The following is a 12,377-nucleotide window of genomic DNA, read 5'->3' as shown; positions in this document are numbered from 1 at the left end:
TAATTTTGTATTTTTCTCCTTTTTTGTGGCTCTAACTCTATAATTTGTTGTAGTGTTGTCTGAAACAATTACAGTGATTTTCTAGTAAGATCAGTGATTTTGGTTGACTTGGTATTCTTCTAAACTTTATTTTGGGGAATTTATTTAAAATATGTTCCCATAGAGAAGATACTGTTTTTTGGGTTTTTTTTCTTGAATTATCAGTTTGTTCCTTGGGGCGACACCAAACTTGGATCACTTCCGTTTTCATCTTGGGTTTCCTTCCTCTGTCTCACCTGCCCTTCAGTGCATGAACACACACATGCACATACAGTTACTCACAAGTAGTGGGACCTTTATCCTCAAACATATGTGAGCTTCGGCATTCCTAGAAGAGGCTTTTTTTCCCTTCACAGATCTACTTGTAGTAAAGGAGGCACATTGAGGTCCATTCTAGTTTACTCATTGAGAGTGCTACCTTGGGGGCTTCATCAGTCCTGCTGTTCATCCAGCTGAGTCCCTGTTATGAACTGAATTGTGTCCCACTAAATTAATATGTTGAAGCCCAAACCCCCAATGTGATTGTATTTGGAGATACCGCCTTTGAGAAGGTAATTAAGGTTAAATGAAGTGGGGCCCTAATCCCATAACACAGTATCCTTATATAAAGAGGAAGAGGCAACAGAGCACTCTGTCTCCACTTGCACACACAGAAAAGTTCATATGAGGACACAGCAAGAATTGGCCTTCGGCAAGCCTCACCAGAAATTGAATTTTCTGGAATTGTGATTGTGGACTCACTGCCTCCAGAACTATGAGATACCAGATCTCCTTTAAGCTGCCCCATGTGTAGTATTTTGTTATGGCAGTCAGGGGAGACTAATGCACAAGTCTCAAACTGTGTAACTCCTGCCCCCTGTGTAGATGTGGCTCCTTAAAGCTGGGACCCTTCTAGGCTACAGGGATGGAGAAATGTCTTTAGGGCAGTTAACCAGTTCCCAGTCTAAATTTTGATATGGAATTTCACTCTTTCATATCTGCCTTCAGTTGTTGCCATTTATTTACATTGCAATGAAAAAAAAAAAGTTAAATTTTTTTCCCAGTGTTTTTCATATTCAGTAGCTAGTGAGATTTCTCTGTACAGAAATATCATGTTAACTTTTTTTTAAAGATTTTATGTATTTATTTGACAGAGAGCGACACAGAGAGAGGGAGCACAAGCAGGGAGAGTGGGAGAGGGAGAAGCAGGCTTCCTGCCAAGCAGAGAGCCCGATGTGGGGCTCGATCCCAGGACGCTGGGATCATGACCTGAGCCGAAGGCAAAGGCTTAATGACCGAGCCACCCAGGCACCCCCAGAAATAGCATGTTAGACAAATATGCGTTGATTTTACTATAATAAAATTCACCTCCAAAAGAAATGTCCGTATTCTGGTATAAAAAGTGATACCTTTGTTTTAATCATTGTGGCAAATATTGTCCATTTGATTATTTATTATCTGTGAACTAATTTGATTATTACTTCTGATAGATTCTTAATTCTTACTGGTTGTGAGCTACTGAAGACAAATAATATAGTAGTCTTGTTCTGAACCTATATTACTTTTATCTGAATACTTCATTTTGGATTCTTTTCTTTTTAGGACATACTGTGGTTTGTGAATATGTAAATATTATGGATATATAGATAGAGGTACTAGATCTGTGGTATTAAACCAGAAATGCCATGAAAGCCTGGAGGAGTCACAAATGCCTCCCAGATACATTGTAGATCCTCTTCTTTGCTCCTGGAACACATAGGCTTTCCGTCTGAACACTTCCATTCACTTTATGAACTGATTCTTGCCGTGCATGTATTTTGATATATTAGGTTCTGGTTGCCATTACAAATTAAAAGTGGAGGGTTTTATTGCTTTGGAATTTAGCATAATGACTGCTTTTCCTGAAACTACCCTAGAGGCTCTTTTCTTTGCCATTTGGTGCTGTAAGTCTGTATCTCAGGATGAACAATACTAGAAAAATATTTTAAACATTCTTTTAGTTAAAATATTTGAATCTACCATTATAGAAAACATATTTTCTAGTATTTTCTTAGCCCTTCAGAAAAGTCTTATAATCATTTCATTAATTTTCAACTCCAATAAATATGGATCTTAATATTTTATTGACTTACGTGCAACTCAAGGTCACAGAATGATTAGAAGGTCAAAATCAGTGGTATCACAGCCTTCTCTTCCTTTCTCTCATTTTAAAAATTTAACTGCTAAAAACAGTGCTCTCTTGTGATTGATCTGGCAAAATTAACAAACAGCAGTATTTCCTTTGATATTTTCATATTTATGTTCTGTAAAAAAAAAGAAACTGACATTTTCACAGGTGGTGTACCGCACAGAACAATAAATTAATAAGCACACTAACATCCGATCCTCACAAAAATTCAAGATTCTAATGATCTCTGCAGAAATAAGCAAAATGTATTTAAGGTAAGTAATCAATACTCACATTTGTATAACACAACTTATAGCTTACAGTTTACATTGTACTTTCAAGTGCCTTATATGTAATTTTATCTTACTTCATCCTTGTAACAAAGCCTTATGCACTTTGTTCTTTGGAAAAAAAGTAAAGTGATAGAAATACAAAGAATATCGTGTTTTGTTTATCTAACATTGAACCAGCAACATTTGCTAGATAATTCTTTTATCTTTTTTGAAAAAAATTCCATAAATAATGTCATGAAAATCCACAGTATATTTGTCTCCAATTTTTATTTACCATTATATAGTTGGTTTTTTTTTTTTTAAGACTGCTTTATGTACTACAAAGATTAGTAAGTCAGTATTTCAGTCTTCTAAAATATTCTGAATTACTAAAGGTATTTACTACTGTTTCAGACTGGGCCACAGGATAGAAAATAATATGAGTGTGGCCAAGGTTAAAAGGCAGATAAATGCCATTAGGGAACAGACCGCTCTGATTTGAGGTCGCTGAGAACAGTCAACACACACACCAAGCACAAATGGCCCAGCCTTTACTTAAAGGAAAAGGAATACAAGCCCTTGACAATGTATTTAACCCTCCTGGCCAGCAAATCGAGTTCATAGTTAACATGGGCAGTACTATACTTTTTAAAAATGAAAGCGAATACAGAATATGAGGTTCCCATTATTCCTTTGGACTAATTGTTTCCCTCCCTTAAGTGTAAGAAAAGAAAATCAAGTTTGATTGAGACTGGCCAGGCCTGGAGAAGCTTAACCCTCATAGCAAATAATCACCATGTATGGGCGAAAATTTTAACTATAGAAGAAGTTACCATTATCTGCAAATACACAGTTCTACTTATATCATGATAAATAGAAAACTTCTGAAGATTTCACCAAAACCTGTTAGCACTCATCAACAAGTTCAATAAAGTTACAGGATGCAAAATCAACACAAAAATCAGTTGTGTTTCTATACACTAACAAAAAAGTAAGAGAAATCAGAAAGTGAAATTAAGAAAACAATCCCATTGACAATTGCCATCGAAAAGAATAAAATACCTAGGAATAAATTTAACCAGATGTAAAACATTTGTACACAGAAAACTACCAGATATTGATGAAAGAAATTGAAGAAGACATAAATAAATGGAAAGATAATCCACGCTGAAGGATTGGAAGATTTACACAATTTTTAAAAATGTCGGTACTACCCAAATTCAATATGATTACTACAGATTACATATGTTAGCTAGGTTGTGTTAGTCCCTACCAAAATTCCAATGGCATTTCTTCATAGAACTAGAATAATCCTAAAATTTGTATGGAACCACAAAAGACCCTGAGTAGCTAAAGCAATATTGAGAAAGAAAAGGCTAGAAGCATCACATTTCGTTATTTCAAAGTATGTTACAAAGCTATAGTAATCAAAACAGTATGGTATTGGTTTAAAAATGGACACACCAGTGGAACAGAATAGAGCGCCCAAACATAAATCCATATGTATGTGCTCATTTAATTTATGACAAAAGAATCAGGAATATACAATAGGGGAAGAATAGTGTCTTAAGTAAATGGTGTTGGGAAAATTGGACAGCCACATGCAAAAAAAGAATGAAACTAGGAAGAAAAAAGAATGAAACTAGATCACTATACCATACACAAAAATTAAAATGAATTAAAGACTTGAGTGTATGACCTGTAACCGTAAAGCTCTGGAAGATGGCACAGGGGTAAGATCTTTGATTTCTGATTTTTTTTTTCTTTTTTTGTATTTGCTACCAAAGGCAAAAAGTGAAACTTTAAAAAGCTTCTGTACATAAAAAAAAAGAAAGAAAACTATGGAATGGGAGAAAATATTTGCAAATCATATCTGATAAGAGGTTGATATTCAAAATATATAAAGAACTAAAACTCAATAGCATAAAAGCAAAAATTTAATTAAAAAATGGTCAAAGGAACTGATTAGACAACTTTCAAAACAAGTCATACAAATGGCCAACAGGTGCATAAAGAGGTGTTGAACATCTCTAATCAGAGAAATGCAGATCAAAACCACAGGGAGACATTATGTCATACCTGTTAGAGTGGCTACTATCAATAAGACAATAAATAACAAGTGATGGCAAAGATATGAGAAAATGGAACCCTTGTGCACTCATGGTGGGAATGTAAACTGGTGCAGCCACTGTGGAAATCAGTATGGAGTTTCCTCCAAAAATTGAAACTTGAACTAGCAGAGGATCCAGCAGTTCCACATCTGGGTATGTATATAAAAGAAACCTTACCAGTATCTGGAAGAGATATCTGCACCCCTATGTTCACTGCAGTATTTGCAACAACCAAGATGTGGAATTGACCTAAATCCATCCATGGTTGAATGGAAAAAATGTGATTATATATACACAATGAAATATTAAGCAGCCATAGAGAAGAAGGCAATCTTGTCATTTGTGAAAACATGGGTGGGCCTAAGAGCATTTTAAGTAAAATAAGTTAGAGAAAGACAAGTACTGTATGATCTCACCTATATGTAGAATTAAAAAAAAAAAAAAAATCAAACTCCCAGAAACTGAACAGATCAGGGGTTGCCAGAGGTGTGGGGGTGAGTGAAATGGGCAAAGAGGGTCAAAAGGCACAAACCTTCAGTTAGAAAATAGATTAGGTCATGAGATGTAAAGCACCATGATTGTAATAAACTGTACTATACTTGAACGTTGCTAAGAGAATAGATCTTAAAAGTTCTCGTCACAAGAAAAGAATTCTGTAACTGTGAAGTGGTGGATGTTAACTTACTATGACCATTTTGCAATATATACATATATCAAATCACGTTGTACACCTGAAAGTAATGTAATGTTATATGTCAGTTCTTTCAATAAAGCTGAGAGGAAAGAGTCAATATATGAGGTTAGCGAGATTGTGTTTCAAAGTTTCTCTATTACATAGATGTAATTCTTGACTTTTATAAAATGGCTTATATTGCTGAAATTACAGTTCTACAAAGAAAATATCTTGTAAATGTTTCTAAAGTTTAAATAATGCATTCCCTTAAAATATATTTGTAGTGAATTTGAAAAGAAAGCCACAAATCAAATCACTTTTTAAAAAATGTCATGTAGTATGAAGGCTTAAGCAGCTTTCTTGGAAATGTACATTTTTTTAAAGAAAATAGTTTAGAAAGCTTCAGTGGAATCATTGTCACAAAATTTAAAAGATGTCCTCAACTGCATATTAAATTTCTCTTAAAAATAATTTATTAAAATGGAAAACATTAATGTTTAATTCTAATAAGCAAACTTTTGATGCTAAGAACTCTGTCCTTCACTTGGAATTTCAAATTTATAACTAAAACCAGCAGGTGTCACTGTGTAACAGATTTTCCCCCCTCTATCTAAGAGCTCTGTGTATACCATCTATGAACAAAGATGTGTAAGAGATAATTTAAGTTACATCACTGATCAAAAATACCAGGATGTAGGAAGGTACATACAGGATTTCAGGAGGGTTAGGAGTATTTGTGAGAATTATATATATTTTTTCCTTTCTTCACGTCTGTCATACAGATTTTTTCATTATATTATTGATGTGAGAGTTTTATTAGCAGTAAAAGCATATAGTAAAAAAAAAAAAAACAGGTGATATTTTGGACTTTCTACTGAAGTATAGAGTAGTACATAGATGATTAGATTGCAGCTGTGTAACCAAAACCACATCAAGAAACAGCATTCCCAGGAATGTTTTCAAATGAATTTCGAAAAGCCCTTGGTCCTTTCCTCCAAAGTAAGGTAGAGTTATAATTTCTAAATGAATGTTTAGAGACCAAAATATATAGTTGGTAGAAAATAATAGAAATTGAAGAGCTGGTTGTCAGCACATTCCCCTCCCCCCACCTGGTATGGAAGCCAAAGTAGATTTAGTGCACATTTATTCACTGGAGCATTGTACAGTGCCTGGATTTTATTCCAAGAGCAATACGGTCAACATAGTACTCAGTCTTAAAGACATTTATAATCAAGTTGTGCATATATAATGATAAAATAGAAAAACAAAGACAATAATATACCAAGGACCATAATATTAATATATCAATGACCATTTTTTGTGTGTATATATGTATCCGTACACACACATACCATTATATACAAGCAAGTAGTTTATGATTAAAATAAGTGACTTCCAGATAGGAGTTATCTTTGTGAATTGTAATCACAGAGTCATTCTATTATTTTTTTTTAAAGACTTTTCTTATTTATTTGACACAGAGAGATCACAAGTAGGCAGACAGGCAGGCAGGGGTGAGGGGAAGCAGGCTCCCCACATAGCAAAGAGCCTGATCCCAGGACCCTGAGACCATGACCTGAGCCAAAGGCAGAGGCTTAACCCACTGAGCCACCCAGGCGCCCCAGCCATTCTATTATTAATACAGATGAAACTTGAATTAATTAGGACATAGAAAATGAAAAGAATGGCAAAATATTTCTGGTTCAGTTTAGTTCAGTAAACATTTATGGAGCACCTATACTCAAGACACTCTATTCCTCTGTAGGTTATCAAGGATTAAGAAGTGAATGAAGCTTGGTTTCTACCCTTGTTTACCAAAAACATAGATGGAAATATTCCTGGCAAACTGAAATGATAATTTATAGACTCTTCAATGTTGAAGGTAGGGATAGGGGAGTCTGGGAATTGGAAAGCACACTGGTTTGAGAGCCAAAAGACAGGTTTTAGTCATGCTTCCATCACTAAATTTATACAGGGACTTAAAGACATCACTTAGAAAATTATCACATCATTTCCAATTGAGTATTTTGATTATTTTGTGTTTATCCTATAATTAATGAGAGTATTAGAGTAAGTAGCACTATAGAAGTTACTGGAAGGTTACTCAGTAGATTCAGATGAATGATTGATAGAGAAAATTACTAACCTACTCTTGGATATTTGAGAACGTCGTTGAAAACAGCAATGCCTAGTCTAGGCAGAGTAGGGCTAGAGATGAAGATCTTGGTTTGGAATTTAAGGTAGTGGGAATTTTTAACATTTATATATAGATATGTTTATGTGTTATTTATAGTATGCCAATTGCTAAATTTGGATTTAGATATTTCCTTTTCATATACATTCTTAATTGTTATCCCAAATAATCGAATTTTTGCTTTGGAGAATATCATCACCACAGTTAGGAAAGTAAAAAAGGTATTAAACGGTCTTCTCTTCACCTTTTAGATCTTTTGCTTTTATGTACTTAGTGAGAAAATACGATGGTGTTTTATTAAGCAGCTACCCCTCTTTAAGGATTTCCTGTTTCCTTTCTCAGAAGACTAAATTGTTCAAGGACAAAGAATGTGTTTTATGCTGTTTTATATCCATGCAGAGAACACATGCTGACTATGTATTAGACAAGGGAAACTTTGTATTACAAAACTAGTTAAGGGTTTGGTTAAAGGAGATTGGAATTACCCTTGTCATTTGCACTTGTGTTTTGCCAGTGATTGAATATGAAGAAATACATAGGCTAGATTAATGTGTTCCATTATTTTTAGTCTACACCATCGGGTTTCTGGTCTCTTGTCACCTAACTTACAATATTTGCTATTTCCATTAGGAAAGCTTTTAAGGTGAACTATATACTCCAAAAGTAGAAACTTGAAATCTTACCTTTTTGAAACACACACACACACACACACACACACGATCACTCCCAATTAACCAATATTTTTCTAAAATTTAGGTCATCTGTTTGGAACTTGGAATGAATCTCTAGATGGAAACAATGATGTACATAGTGATTAAGCTCTTAGCTAGCCCACAAAAACTATTATTATGTCTCAAAATATCATGGTACCAATAGTAGTACCAGTAGTATGTAATGCTATAAGCCACTATATTTAATTTTTTTGTTTTTGAGAAATGTATCCCGAGTTTCAACTTGAGAGACCTGGAATGAACCCTTCTTGCTATTGCTCTGAAAGTAATGTTGCTCGGTAAGACCAGAGGAAGCAGGAATCCCTTAGTTCCTGAGAGAGACTCATACAGTTTAGGTCAAATCCTTCTATATCCCCACTCCTGGCTCCCACCAGTCTGCTTGCCTTTCCATTGTTATACTCACTATTTCAAAACAGAATGTTATCTACTCCTTTCCAAATGAAGTCACCATTTCTCATCTGGTGCGGAAGAGATTTTGGAATTTTTAATAGGATTTATTGAAAATAAGAACCAAACGACAGCAGAGAAACCCTTCCCTACCATCACCATGCACACTCCACACACATCTGTAAGTGTACTCAGATGACAATGATAGTTTTTTAAACCCACCACTGGACAAAGGTATTTCATCTGCAGATTCAGTGAGCTTCATACGCATTTTCTGAGGTTCTCTTAAGTGTGGGATGGCCTGTGACTGTGAGAGGACTGAGTTGGCCATGAGGTTGGTTGCTCCCCAAGGGTTTATTTTCACTTCTTTTCCCTCCTTTCTCGCCCAGACTGGCCCTGCCAACACAGACCTGGGTTACCATGAAGTGAGTTAGGGTGGTGGTGGAGATCCCAGGTCCCAGTGGTGCCTACGATTATAAGATGATAACAGAAGACCTGCTTGTATCTGACATGTGTGTGTGTCCTGTGTTGATCTTGGGTTTATTGTCTTCTAATCTCATGTAGGTATCTTCTTAGGGACACAGAGTGAGACTGTCCCTGAGTCCCGGGATGGGTGGACATTACTGTCAATCACCTGGGAAAGTGGTGATTCTTAGGACCAGGTGGGTTGAGAACCTCTCCTTTCCTCTCCACTTCTCATCTGGACTTGGAGAAATCTAGGCACACTTGGAAGCATTCTGGTGGGCTGGGGTTAGAGATAACCCCTGTCGCATGGAGCCAGTCAGGGAGTCTCCTCGATAGGAGCGTTTGAGCCAAAGATGAGTGAGTTAGGTTTATAAACCAGATTATCTAGTTCCATTTTATGACTCTTTCCATTTTGTAACCCTCAAATCCTCAGTGAAAACCTTTTTTTAAATGTTCTAATATGATCTCAGGTGTGTGGGGAATTCGGGAAGGAGGTGTCGTTTGGTGTAAAGTACGTGGTGGTGATAATAGGGAGAGATCGCCAAGGAGCAGGTGGGGGCATTGTCGCCATGAGGCCTGGTCACGACTCCCCAGTGCAGATTTCATCTCCATTGCTCACCTAGGAGCATCGAGATTTGATTTTAGTAAAGAAACAGGAAAGTTCCCTTTTTAAGTGTTAGGGAAAGGAAAACAATGACAGTAACTGGAAAGTAGGAGGCAATACTCATACTTGCTGTGGCCAACTGACCAGCAGAGGCACGTCTAGATGCCCATTTGTATGCCACCTTGTGTCTAAAACAAGCAACAGAACCTTGACTAAATGTGTGCAGGAAAAAGAATGCATGTTTCAAACATTACTTATAATCAATTAAACTAATTTTCTTTCTTTTATTACCATTTTTTCAGATGTAGAGATAAAAGTGTAGGGATCAGGAAAATCATTCATTTAATATATTACAGATGTGTTATAACAAGCATCTAGACCCAAGATACCCCCCCCTCGAGGCTCCACATTTACCCTTAACTACTGCTCCATGTTTTCTGCTCACATTTATAGTAAAATGCCTGAAAATTTGCTGCTGTCTTGCCTTACCTTACCTTGTATTCTCCCTGAGATCTTTGTCAAGGTCACCAGCAACCTCTGTCAAGCCAAGTCCAATGACTGGCCCTGAGTTCATCTTATTGTAGCTCAGCAGTTGACACAGCCGATTACTCCCTCCTTCTAGAAACATTTTCTTCACTTGGCTCTCCCACAACCGTATATTCCCAGCGTGCCTTCCACCTCTCTGGGTACTCCTTTTCTTCTCAGCCTCTAATGTTACATGTCTCAGGGTCCAACCTCCAACCTGTTCTCTTCCCAACAGCCATGACTTTTACCAGTCCAGTTTCTATCTCTGGCCTTGACTCTTCCCCTCACACATCCGAAATACCCAATTAGCATCTCTGCTTATGTAGCTAACAGGTATCAAGCTTCAATGCCTGAAGAGGACTCTGGATGCCCCTTCCTCCCACACGGTTCCTCCCCTACTCTTCCAAATCCCAGTGTGAGGTCCCACTCTTTATCCAGCTGCTTCCGTCAAAATCGAGGCATTGTGCCTGAGTCTTGCATCACATGCTACATCTGGTACATCAGCTAGCCAAGTTGGCTCTGCCTTCTTATCCCTAATCTAAACACCAGTTTTGACCAACTCAGTGCTGCAGTTCTAGTCTAAGCCACTGTCGGGTTTTCCACCTAGACTCCTGCTTCTCAATGGGCCTCCTTGTGTTTCCTCTTCCTCCCCACCCACTCATTTCCCTCACTGCAGCCGTGTGTCTTTTAGAAAGCACGGACTAGTTCATTGTCATTCACCTGCTTACAACTAATGACAGCCTCTCCCACTCAAGGAAATCCATACTCCTTTGCCTGACCTATGAGGTCCTGTCTGTGTCACGTTTATCTCTTGCCATTGTGCCCATTGCTTAGTTTCATCTAGTTATGCTGACTTTCTTGATGATCTTCAAACATACCCAAACTGATTTCCATCTAGGAGCCTCTGCCTGACATGCTTTTTCCCCATATCCAATCAAGACTCCCTCCCTCACTTCCTTTGGTTCTCTGTTCAAACATCACCCCTCAGAGAGGCCTTCCCTGACCACTCAACCTAAAATAGCACCTCACATTTGTATTTAATGTCCCCGACTAAAATATAAGTTTCATGAGGGCAGGACCCTTGTGTGTCTTACCCATTCTATATTCTCAGTGCCTGGCATATGGGATTTATTGGATGGATGGATGGATGGATGGATGGATGGATGGATAGGTGGATGGATGGATAGATGGGTGGGTGGGTGGGTGGGTGGATGGATGGATGGATGGATGGATAGGTGGATGGATGGATGGATGGGTGGGTGGATGGATGGATGGATGGATGGGTAGATGAGTGGGTAGATGGATGAATGGGAAGATATGTTGTAGTCTAGCACTGCACCTAGATTTCTTCATTCCTGATTTTTTAAAAGTGTAATATGAAAGAGCTGAGGGATTTCTTCATAGCTTAATTCTACATTTGGTAATGGATTTTTTAAAAAACCTTTAAAGATAATCCTTAAACTTTTGAATGACAATGCCAGGCATAGATATTTCATGGAAATGGCTTTCTCTTTGCCGACATATCCTATCTATAGTAACATACTGTTCAGGGGGAAAATGAGTTCTCTACAGCAACTATTGGAAATGAATGTTGAATCCTAATAGAGACTGCCAACTAGAAAATTTTCAATACTTCTCATTTCATTGACAAAGCATCCAACAATAACCTTTATTAAGAGGAGATGTGACCATTGTAACATACATGACTGAATCAGACAGAGGTGTCTGAGAACCACAAGATACAGGATAGCTGAGGCAGTCAGAGTATTCGCTGTGAGTTCTGTTCCACCTCTGCTGCTTATTAATTAGGTGACCATGGGCAAGTTACTCAGCTGATCTGTGCCTCAGTTTCCTCATCTGTAAAATAAGGGTGGTGAAAGTTCCAAAACTTACCTCAGAAATTTGTTCTGAGGATTAAATGAGCTAACTTACATAATATATTTACAACATAGCGTGACGTATAATACCATATTTAATGTATTTTTTAAGTTTTATCATCATCATCATCATCATCATCATCATTGGTTCTAAAGGTCCATTTGGGAATTTATTCTTTGCAATCTAGCCATAAAAATGTTGATAGATCATGATTGTAAATACTTTAGGTTTCTTAAAGTAAAGTCCATAGCCGTTCCCCTTGGAGTACTTAGCTGGATTAGACTGCTCTCTCTGATCTTAAAATACATATTAAAGCCAAAGAAATACTAGTTTTGTAAATCCTTAGATGGCA

Source organism: Mustela lutreola, chromosome 6, assembly GCF_030435805.1.
Source record: "Mustela lutreola isolate mMusLut2 chromosome 6, mMusLut2.pri, whole genome shotgun sequence".
In the NCBI taxonomy this organism is placed as follows: Eukaryota; Metazoa; Chordata; class Mammalia; order Carnivora; family Mustelidae; genus Mustela; species Mustela lutreola.
This window is presented reverse-complemented; position numbering follows the sequence as displayed.